The following is an 11,339-nucleotide window of genomic DNA, read 5'->3' as shown; positions in this document are numbered from 1 at the left end:
TGGGAGAAAGGTGCTGTAGCGTGGGAGAGAGGCGTAATCACTATGACCTACAGTAGGGTAGATGTAGGTTAAGTTAGTCCCTCTCTCTGCCTGCAGTGCTCACTCTGCCTTTCTCTTTCTCAAGTCTGTTCCCTCGGCTGTCTTTCCTGGGTTGTTAAATCCCTGCTCCTTTAATCTCCTTACTCAGCTACATCCTCTTTAAAGATGCAGAACCACAGGAGAGACGTGGGATACGTCAACCGGGGACTGGTGCTGGGCGAGGCGGGGCAGGACAAGTGGAGTGAGGGTGTTTGAGTTAGGGTTAGAGAGAGAGAGAGAGAGGGGAAGTTTTACTGGTAATGAGACAGTTTTATGTAAAATGTCTTTGTGTGAGAGAAGAGCAAGCCTTAACCTCTGGAACTTTTCTGCCTCATTGAGGATTATGTATAAATCGAGAGGTATGGTAATTTAATTTATACCTTAAAGGACTTCCCAAATATTTTCAGCAAGACTGCAGGGATTTATTTTATCAGTGTCCATTAGCAATTATCATGGTGATAATGAGGGCTCACTGCATCATCTATACTCCTTAAACTATATGGATGCACGGATGCTGAGCACTAATTTAAGAAGGTGGTGTGTTTCCCAGCATGTCAACAGCGATAATATAATTCAATGGATCTCACTGTGACACTCTATTGACTCCATGATTCCTTCTCTGATAGACACTTAAACACAGCACAGGACACAAGCATGTGTAAAGATAAGAAATACAGTAAACCGTGCATTAAACTCCACAATCTACCACACGTATGGATTTCAAACACATTCAGCACTGATCTCATATCGATACCATCAAAAAGCCATTCCGCTCCGCTTCCCTCCCAGAGCACTTATTGTGCAGAAATGTCTATCAATCATCCGCATGCTGTAACACACAGCGGCAACATTTCAATAATGGTGCATCACCTGAGACTCAGGGAGATGAAAGTAATCCATTCAAAAATGGATCACGGTTGTCCTGCGCGCCACATGCTATTCGGTAAGAGGAGACAGCTCTCTACTGTAGATTTCTGGGTCATCTTTCAAGTGTATGTATCTTTGAAGTTCGGCTGCGTTGAGTCTTATACCTCAAATAACAAATTTATGAGACAATCAAAGTGTGTCATCTAGAAGCATTGTCAACCTACGCAAGTCAGTTAAGCATGAGGATATGTCCGTTTCTCTATTAGATCCAAGAACCTTTTATTTATGAGATAGAAAAACAACACTGTTGGATGCAGTGATTTGAAATGTCTCTTAAAATCTTTATCGCACCCCAAATAATGAGCTGAAAAGCACAGATATGATTAGATCTGACTGATTGTTGTTCCTGAGTGTGGGAGGTCACATAACACAGCGGCACAGACGGCGCCTACGAATTCACCACCGAGCATCACAAACTGCTCTATATTTAAAGCGAGGGATCAAATTTATGTCTGATTAGTGGTTTAGCTGTACCTGTTTCCCAGAAGTAGACAGACTTCCCATCATCTGTCTGTGCGTGAGCCTTCCAGAAACCACAGAACAGCAGCAATGTCACCAAAAGGTACCAGCTCCTCTCTGTCCTTTTTCGAAGGGTCCCTGCACCCTTCCACCCCAGCCCCATGGTCCGCCACAGGATAAAAGTAAATCCACTCAGCTCAGAAGGTCAGTGAAGGCAGTGTAGGAAAAAAAAAACAAAAAAAACAAAAAAAACAAAAAGAAAAAGCACACACACTAGTCCGAAAGGCAACGAGAAGTGAAGTGTGAATCAGTTAACGGAGAGAGTGAAGGTGTGAGTGAGTGTATGTGAGTGTATGAGAGGGGAAAAATAACGAGGTGTGTGTGTGTGTGTGTTATCAGTCCTGCAGGAGTTGAGGTCCGGTACTTGGTCATGTGAAGGACAGAGAGTAGTTTTCTTCTTCTTCTTTTTTTTTTTTCTCCCTTTCGCTCCTAACTTGGCGAGATGGTCCCAGAGGGAGGCTGTCAGAATCGGAGACTGAGCTGCAGACGGATGTTACGGTGTCCCTCCTCCATCGTGTGTCCGCTTCCACTGTTGCCGTTGCTGCCTCTGTCCTCTGGCTGTGGAGCAGTGACAGTGGGAGAGAGTGTCTGCAGTGTTGTTCGCCTCCCTCCCTCTCGCTCGCTCGCTCGCTCACTCTCTCTCGTCGTCTCCTATTCGCTCACTCATTTGCTCTTCTCCCTGTGGCACCCTGCTCTCTCTCCCTCTCTCTCCTTCTCTCTTTTTCTACTCCTGGCTTTTTTCTATTTTTCTCTCCTGCCCTCATCTTCTTCTCTTGTCTCTCTCTCTTTCTCTTTTTTTTCCTTTTATTATTACACTCCGCATGTCTCACATGCTCACTTCTCACTTTCTCTCCCTCAATCTCCCTTTTTCCTCTCCTCTTTTTCCCCAGACTCTCCCCTAGGGCATGAGGATGAATACTCCCTCTCTTCCTTCTCCTTCTCCTCCTCCTCCTCCTCCTCCTCCACCACTCATCTTCAACTTGCAGTGCTGGGAAGGCGACTGGAGACCAGCAGGGCTCAGACTGGTCTGAGGAGCTCCCATAAGCACTGCTCCCAGGATCAGAGCGGCAGAGAGACAAGCGGGGCTTAATGCGGGGAGAGAGTGGAGGGGAGGGTGATGAGGGAAGCAAGGAGGAGCAAAACACTAAAGCAGAGAGGGAGAGAGCGCAAGAAGGAGATAAGGGAGAGGGAGTGTTTATGATAGTGAAAAAGCAGGGTGAAAGTGAAATGATGGAACAGCAGAAGCGACGATGAGTTTTTATTTTTATATTAAAAAAATATAAAAACTGTGCAAACCCTTGTCACTGGTTCTGACAAAGAAATTGTGAGAATTGTGTATACTGACAGAGATTATGGGACAGAATTAGTCTTACCAACATGTTGGCGGTTGCATCTAAGGATAAGCTTGGAGTGTTTAACTTTAAGGTGAGCAACTGACCGATCTTTGACCAACAGTAATTAATTTATTTCAAATACCTGCGCTGTACATAATGTGAGGTATTTAATGTGTTAGTGGGTTATTTTGAAACACATGGATGTCTAGCATGAGCAGTGGAGCCCAGCATGACTGAACAGATAAAGAAAAGAGCGCCACCACTAGGAGCTTTATCAACAAAAAATCCAGAAAAAGACGTCTTACATTATTTTTTTTAATAGAGCAAAAACACTACAAAAATGACAACATAGTGCAAACTATGTCACTGGATGACATCATGTCTTCCATGTGTTACTGTCTGACTTTCTCCATTTAGTTTCTAGTTTCATTTTTTAAAAAGACCAAGTAATTTCCTAAAACATCTGGACACTAGTTTTTAGGAAACATTACCCAAACAGGAGTAAGTGGTGAGTTTTTTGGGGGGGGATTATTTTCAGCTGGAGATTAATACACATTTGGTGCCCTAGTGCATACACACTCACTAGACAGACTCTGGTCCAGATCCGGGCTGAACAACATTTTAATCCAGACCGGGAACAAAATTTAACCGTAATCTGACCAATCTGACCCAGACTGTTTTTGAGAGACACATTACGTCATCTCACCTGTCATCATTCGGCTGCCCGCTAGTCGCCACACTTAGCAAGGTCGTTGTGGAATGCAGTGGTGGAAAGTAACTAAGTACATTTACTGAAGTGCTGTACTTCAGTACAGTTTTGAGGTACTTGTACCTAACTTGGGTATTTCCATTTGATGCTACTTTATACTTCCACTCCACTACATTTCAGAGGGAAATATTGTACTTTCTACTCCACTACATTTATTGACAGCTTCAGTTACTTTTCAGATGAAGATTAGACACAATGGATAATATAACAAGCTTTTAAAATACAACACATTGTTAAAGATGAAACCAGTGGTTTTCAACCTTTTTGGCTTTTGACGTCTTACAAAAAGCAGTGTGTAGTCAGGGTCACATTTCAGATGTCTATGAGTTGTTAACAGCTCCACCAAATAGTGATTTTTCCCTCTAAACTTCTCACATGCTTTCATTTCAATAAATGTTCAAATGATCAAACGATTAGAGAAAAAGTCTAAAAACTGAAACAGATTCAGAACTTCTTTCCTCTCCCATTAATCATCTCACAACCTCTCAGATTTATCTGGTGACCCTATGGAGGGGCCCGACCCCTAGGTTGGGAACCACTGGACTAAACTAGATAACTGTATATAAAGTAGTTGAAACTAGCTCCACTTCCAGCAGCTACAACAGTAACATGCTGCTCTAACACTGATGCTTCAGTATTAATAATCTAATGATGTCATATATAATAATATATCAGTCAGAGGGACCAAACCACTACTTTTACTGCAATACTTTAACTACATCAAGCTGAATACTTCAATACTTCAATACTTTTACTTAAGTAGGATTTTTCATGTAGGACTTTTACTTGTAATGGAGTATTTTTTACATTGCCATATTGGTACTTTTACTTAAAATATCTGAGTACTTCTTCCACCACTGGTGGAATGTAGGAGCTCCGGTTGATAAAGTAAAATGGCTTCTTTAAAACTAGCCAATACAAAAAAAGAAAGGTTGACAGAGAAAAATATGCATTTAAGGATGAACTGAGAAATACACATTCATTTTGCTTGAAGGAAGTAGATCATTTTGTTTGACTGGCAATGAAACAGTGGCCATAATGAAGAGTGGGGACTCAAAACACCACTACAACACCAAACATTCCTGTTTTGAACAAAACTATCCCAAAAACACAAAAGTAAGAACCACAAACTGAAAACTATATGTGGCATTCACTCAAAATAAACTAGAGTCTGTGTACACTGTCATGAAGACACATGACTCAGTGCAGTGGCGTGGCTTATTTGTGTGTTTTTTGACAACAGTGGAGGTCTGCGGCCTTGGTATAAGCTCAACAGGCTTTGAGTACACATGCTTGGTTCATTACTGATTTGTTTTTTGGCGTTTTTTTTCATGGAATTTGTTGAAAAATATAATGTTGTGTACCTTTTGCGTATAATGCATCAAACCAGAACATAAATTAAGACCCGACTGTGTGACAGTGAAAAGCCAACATATCAACAGTAAGCTGAGCGTGACGCTATAGCATGTGGGTGAGATTGTCGTACAGCACACAATCTTCAATCAAAGAGACAGCTAGATTAGAGGGGGGCAATGCAGGTGGAATTCATTTGCCTGAGTTTATTGTTCCTCTGCTGTCTAAACTGTTCTGTCTGCACTCCTGACAGAGTGGCCAGGCAAAGGTTGTGGGAGGACATTTGACTGACAGGCTTTGAGTTTGGCGGAGTCAGCCTGTCATACCTAGTTTTAGATTGGCTTTACTTGGACAAGGCAGCTGAAGGGATGCACAAGCCTACTGTAGTTAAAGCCAGATTCATAAAAGACTGAAGGAAGCCAACTCTTGTGTCACTTATTCTGATTTCACTTTTGTATTATATCCAAGAAGGAGCATTGAATTAGAATAGACAAAAAATTAAAATGAGTCACCAGCAGCAAGGTTGAACTCTCAAGCCAAAGTTTCTCTAATGGCAGCTATGAAAATGCTGGCTTGAAGAAAACTGTAAAGTGACTGTAAAAGAGACAAAGGGACCCGATAAACATACAACTTCTTTCTTTCATATGTGCATCTTGGTGGAAATGAGGTAAGTTTGGGGTTGTGTGTTTATCTGAGGCTATCTGACTCAGTCATGGTAGCTGCTGCTTGCTCTACCAAATGTTGCACGTATTTCTCCAGTAAGAGTAAGCTACTCAAATGAAGACTTCTTTCAAATACAAACATCACTGACACTGTGTCCATATTGTCGGGCACAAGGCAACTGTGATCAATACCAAGAAATCCTTGTCAGGTAACTGCACACAACACAGTCTACCAGCCAAGCCAGTCTGTGATGCTTCATATAACAGACTTCATTGTTCACTTTGCAAGGATGAACATGGGTGTGAGTATTAGTTATTCATATTTTTACAGGCAAAAGCTTTTCAGGAAAAGCTTATGCCTGAAGGCACTGACCGACTTCTTAACCTCATGTTCAGGATGAGCATTGTTGATTCCATCTAGGTCGTGGAGCAGTGAACCAGCTTTTAAAAGTGTACCACGGGGGTCATGGAAGGTTGCACACCCAGACTAAATGTATTTTGTGGACTAGGAAAAGGTCATGACTGTGTCCCTCTTGGGTGTCTTGCGTGGGGTATTATGGGGAATATGGGATCCCGGCCCCTTTGCCCCAAGCCATCAGGTCTTTAGTTGAAGTGAGAGCTGTGTTCGTATCCACGTATTTAAAATGTGGCTTCCTGACTCTGCCCAGGTTGTTCCTGGTTACCGTTTTGTTTTGTAAATTTCATAGAATTTTCTAGGCAAGTTATAAATAGTGTACAGTTTGGTGACCTCATATTCGCAACTCTGCTTTTTGTCAATGATGCAATCTGTTGGCTTCATCAGACTATTATTTCCCGTGCTCATTGGGGCTGTTAGTTGGGAGAATGGTCAGCACTTCCAAATCTGAGGCAATGGTAGTCTGCTGGAAAATGGTGTATTTGTGTTTTGGGGGTTAGTGGCTGCAATAGAAGAAGTCAGTGTAAAACTGAGTGTGATTTTGGCAGGCTGATTGGTGCAGAATCTGCTACAAAGTGAAGTGAAGCAGGTGTTGTAAAGGACTGTGATGATAAAGAGAGAGCTGAGCAGGAGGGTGAAGTTCTCAGATTGCTAGTTGATCTACGTTCTTATCCTCCCCTGTGGGCAAGAGTTCTGTTCATGGACTGAAAGGATGAGATCACGGACACAAGGGGCTGAAATTAGTTTCTCTTACAGGGTGTCTGGGCTTAGGGGAAAGAGTGAGGTCCCCAGAAAAATGCAAGAAGCTCAGAATAAATTGGCTTCTCTCTCACATTTAAGCCAGTTGAGATGGTTCATGCACCTGACCATGATTCCCATTTTATCCTTTTTGCCAGATGCCTCCCTGTAGAGGTATTCCAAGCACAAACAACTGAGTGGAGACTCAGGGCAGACTCAGAGCACACTGTAGGGAGTACATCTGGCTTAGCAGGAACCCCTCAGGATGACCCAGGAGGAGCTGGGAGTAGCTAGGGAGAAGGACATTTGGGCTAACTTGCTTAACCTGCTGCTATAATATGTCTGTTGCCACTATCTTACCTGTCTTACCAGTCACACCAGTACAGTAATGGGGCTTCTACCTGGAAGCTGTGTAGTTATCTGAAATAATACACAACATCCAGCCCAAACAAAATCAAGTATTCTGTGGGGCAGTGGCACAGAGATTATATCAAAGGAATGAAATGAGGAGACCTTTACTGATGATATCATCCCTATAAATTGAGATTTCGACAGCTAAAACTGTCAACCCTATTTCTGTTTGAATGGAGGACGTACAGTATACACACACAGTCAAACACACAACAGCTGTATCTCATCAGGGACATTATTATATTGCTTTATATCATGTGTAGACCAGACCATGTAAATTTCCATATTACTATATTATATAATACAATAATACAGAAAAATTTGGAGCTGATTTGATCTTGTATGCTGTGTGAAGTGCCATGACTTCCATTGTACTCAACTTATTTCAAACACCTAAAAGTACCTTCAACTTTCTGTCAGCCCAAATGACTTGACAGCGTAACAATAGCGTTTAAAGTGTCAGCGAATGACGTAGTGTCTGGATGTCACTGCCTTTGCCATTAAATGTCAACTGTGAGCAGGGCAATGGATTTAGTCAGACAGACAGAGAAAAACAGATAAGATGGGGGCAGATGTGGGTGGAACTGGCAGAGTGAAAAATCAACCAGGCACTACCTAAATACTGGCATGTTAATCTTTAACGGTAGATTATCAGTATACATAATCACCAGCTGAACATACTTCTCCAATCAAAAAATCTCATTTGTAAAACTGCGAGAGGAGCAGCCACGGTCTCCGGTAAACGAAAAACCTGCCCTTAGAGGAGAATCACATCACACAGTATGAAGACAGCAGTCTAGCAGTCTGACAACATCTAGCCCTGAACAAAGCAAAATCAACACTTAGCATCAGTGAGCTGGGAAGAACAGATGACGACTGAAATTTGAATGAGATGTCAGATCATTATCTGGCTGCCAACATGAGGTACAGCCTGCCGTTAAAACACGAGGAAGCACTCCAATCATCAACATTTGTTGTCTTTCTTTAAGGTTTTCCTATGATTGACATGCATTCATAAACGCAACATGTGTGTTAATTTTGTTATGCTCGGCTTTGAAATCATGAGCGACCGCTGCCAAATAGACATCAGTGTTTGTTTGTCTCGTCATACCCAGATGTATGTGGGATAATTTCCTGAGAGGTTAGAACAGAGCTAAAAATTTCAAGAGATGCTGGCTGTAGACACATGATGGCGGACCTCAACTCTGGAGGACATGTGACCTTCACAGCGGATGTATTCGGCTCGATGGCAGAAGTAGCGTTTTATCAATTCCCCATAATATTTTTTTTTAAATTAACCTCATTCAAACAGATAAGTCATTTAGTTTGTTCCATAATCTTATAATTATTAATTACTGGAGTCAAGAAATGTTTTTTTTTAACATTGAAAACATCACACATTTCAGTCATTTTAACAAGTTTGTATCAATGTAGATCTACAGTTTAATTTCTCTATTGAGCAATAAAAATAAATGATTTTAAATTTATACATTTACATTTGGGATTATGGTATTTTGTCAGTTCATTAATAGCTTAGGCTATAAATCCTATAGTATGTGGCATTGGTTGGTGCTCTATACTCCTGGATGCTCCTTATAAAAATAAACATTAAATAAATAAATACTTTTTACAAACATGTCTACCCAGTTTTATTTTATTTATTAATTTAAGTTATTTAAGTTCAACATTTGGTTTAAAAAGCAAGTTCTAACAAGAAAATTATAAAACAGTGATTCCATAAATTGAATGTTAACATGAAATAGACTATCACATTCATGAAGAACATATTCAAAAAATAATGAAATAAAAAATAAAATTTACTTTCCTCCTTCGAGGGTTTTGGTATATGATGAAAATTCAATTACAGATACCACAAGGGGGTCATTGGTACATTTTGCTTTTATTTATGAAATACTGCACCGATAAAATTATATTATTTATAACAAATTGAATTTTTTTGTTCGCCACAATTACCCCATAATGAATATTGTTAAATGTAAAATGGTCCACATTTATTTCTTTAGCTGTAGAACAAGTATTGTTGTGATGTTTCGATATCAGAGTCGCAGAAATGGCAATTATTTAAATTCAGATTTATCAAATTGAAGCTGAATATAATCTTATAGACATTTACAAGCACTCGCTGCTACTCTTTCGGTCAGAACCATGATGAAATAGCCTTGTTTACTGTTTGAACAAACTCCAAAACAAGATTCAAGATTTAGTTTGTCATTTTCTTGTGTATTTGCATACACAAAAAACCAAAATGCTGTTCCTCCCAGCTCACAGCAGTGCAACAACAACAGAAAGGATAAAGATATACTGTATATCTAAAAATTCCCTTTAAAAAAATGATAAAAACATAGAAATCCCAAGAGAAAAAAAAACAAAAAAACAAAAAAAGGACAAGCAGTTAGCAGCACAGTGCATTAAAGTGCATTAGGAGAGAAAAGTACATATCTCAGTTGGATGTAGACAGCTCTTGCATGTGAACGAGTGACCAGCACTGATGGAGGAGTTATATAATCCATTTTACTGTCCAGAGAACATTAGAGAACATTAGGCAACATGATTGTTGGGACTGCTGTATGTTTTTATGGGTTAACAGTTAGCCTAGCTTGCACTCCTCGCGCTTGCTTCGCTTCCAAGTCCTGTCGCACCACTTTCGATATTTCCTCTCCGGTGCAGCTCCAGGCAAGACCGTGGTCTCCTTTGGGCTCACTGGGTGTAGCAGACCAAGCTCACTCAGCTGATTAAGCTCCTAGACAGTATTTCTCATAGCAAAAGTCTTTGTTACGAATGTCCAAAAGAAACTGACGATCATAGACATATTTCCGTTGCACTCCACACAATGACACAGACGTAAACGTAGACATGGACAAAGACACTGCAAAGTTGGAACTAGGAGAGGCCGCCGCAAACCTTGGTCGCACCGCCATCACACCAGTTCATAGAGAGAGAGACAGAGAGAATACCACCAACAAGGACCCCTTAATTTCTCTTCTTGTTTTCACAAAATAACTCTTCTGTTAGCTTCCTCAGTGCAGTTTCTCCTTTTGAATGTTGGTAACAGTGGCAGGTAGCAATTAGTAGTTGACAGCTAGCTAGTTGCTTTGAGTTAAAAAAAATATATCCAAAAATGATAGTCTTTTCTGAAGATTATTTGAAGGTCACTCTGCAAAATGTCCAACTTTTTAGGTCCAAGTTTGAGATGTATTCAGGAGCTTATCTCTGGTGTAGCCACTCTCTCTCATAGAATTAATTAAGTAATTTGCTCTTTTACTGCATCTATAAGTCTTCCAATTTATCTTCTTCTTCTTTCAGATTCATTGACAGCCTGCAACCAGCATAAGGTGCATTACCGCTGCCTGCTGGACTCACTAATGTCTTATGAAAACCACGAAAAAAGAACCTCATCCGCCTTGGAGAACACGTGTCCTGTCCATGGTTGAGATCCATCATCTTGTCTGCAGACAGGTTCCACTCAAAAATTTTGACAGGTAGACTGGGCCAGTTAGTTTCATTAAGCTGTTGCTTTTATTTAGCAACAATAACTACTGTAAAGATAATAAATACAGCACACTGGTGGCACATTTGCAAGATTGTCCTACTATATGTTTGATGTTTGACCTTTTCTGTGCAGAATTATATACGTGCGGATTTGTTATAATGGACAATAATTACAGTACTTTGTTTTGCACAGATGTAGTTTTGTTCATACAGTAACTCAGTCTCAGTGCTTTGTATTGTACACACATAACCAATTCAACTTATTCTGTACATATGCTCCTGCAGTTGCATCTGTAACTGAAGATGTTGACTAAATGTATTTTTATGATGCATACCCACGCACTGCAATGACTTATATGCATATGTATGGCCATCTGTAGGCTTATTAATATGGTGCATATTTTCACATCTTATACATTGCTGTAAATTCATATATGTGCTGTTTCTTTCAGCAAACATGCTGCAACTTTTTAATGATGGTTCCAACATTTCATGGTATTTTTACTGCCATACTGTTTTTACTGTTGAGATTCATATTTTGGCAATCCATCAATACAGTCCCTTATTCTATTGTGTGTCTTGTACTTTAGTTTGCTTGCCTGAGTTTCATTTAGATGCATTTT

Source organism: Thunnus thynnus, chromosome 10, assembly GCF_963924715.1.
Source record: "Thunnus thynnus chromosome 10, fThuThy2.1, whole genome shotgun sequence".
Classification (NCBI taxonomy): domain Eukaryota; kingdom Metazoa; phylum Chordata; class Actinopteri; order Scombriformes; family Scombridae; genus Thunnus; species Thunnus thynnus.
Note: the sequence above shows the minus strand (reverse complement) of the source record.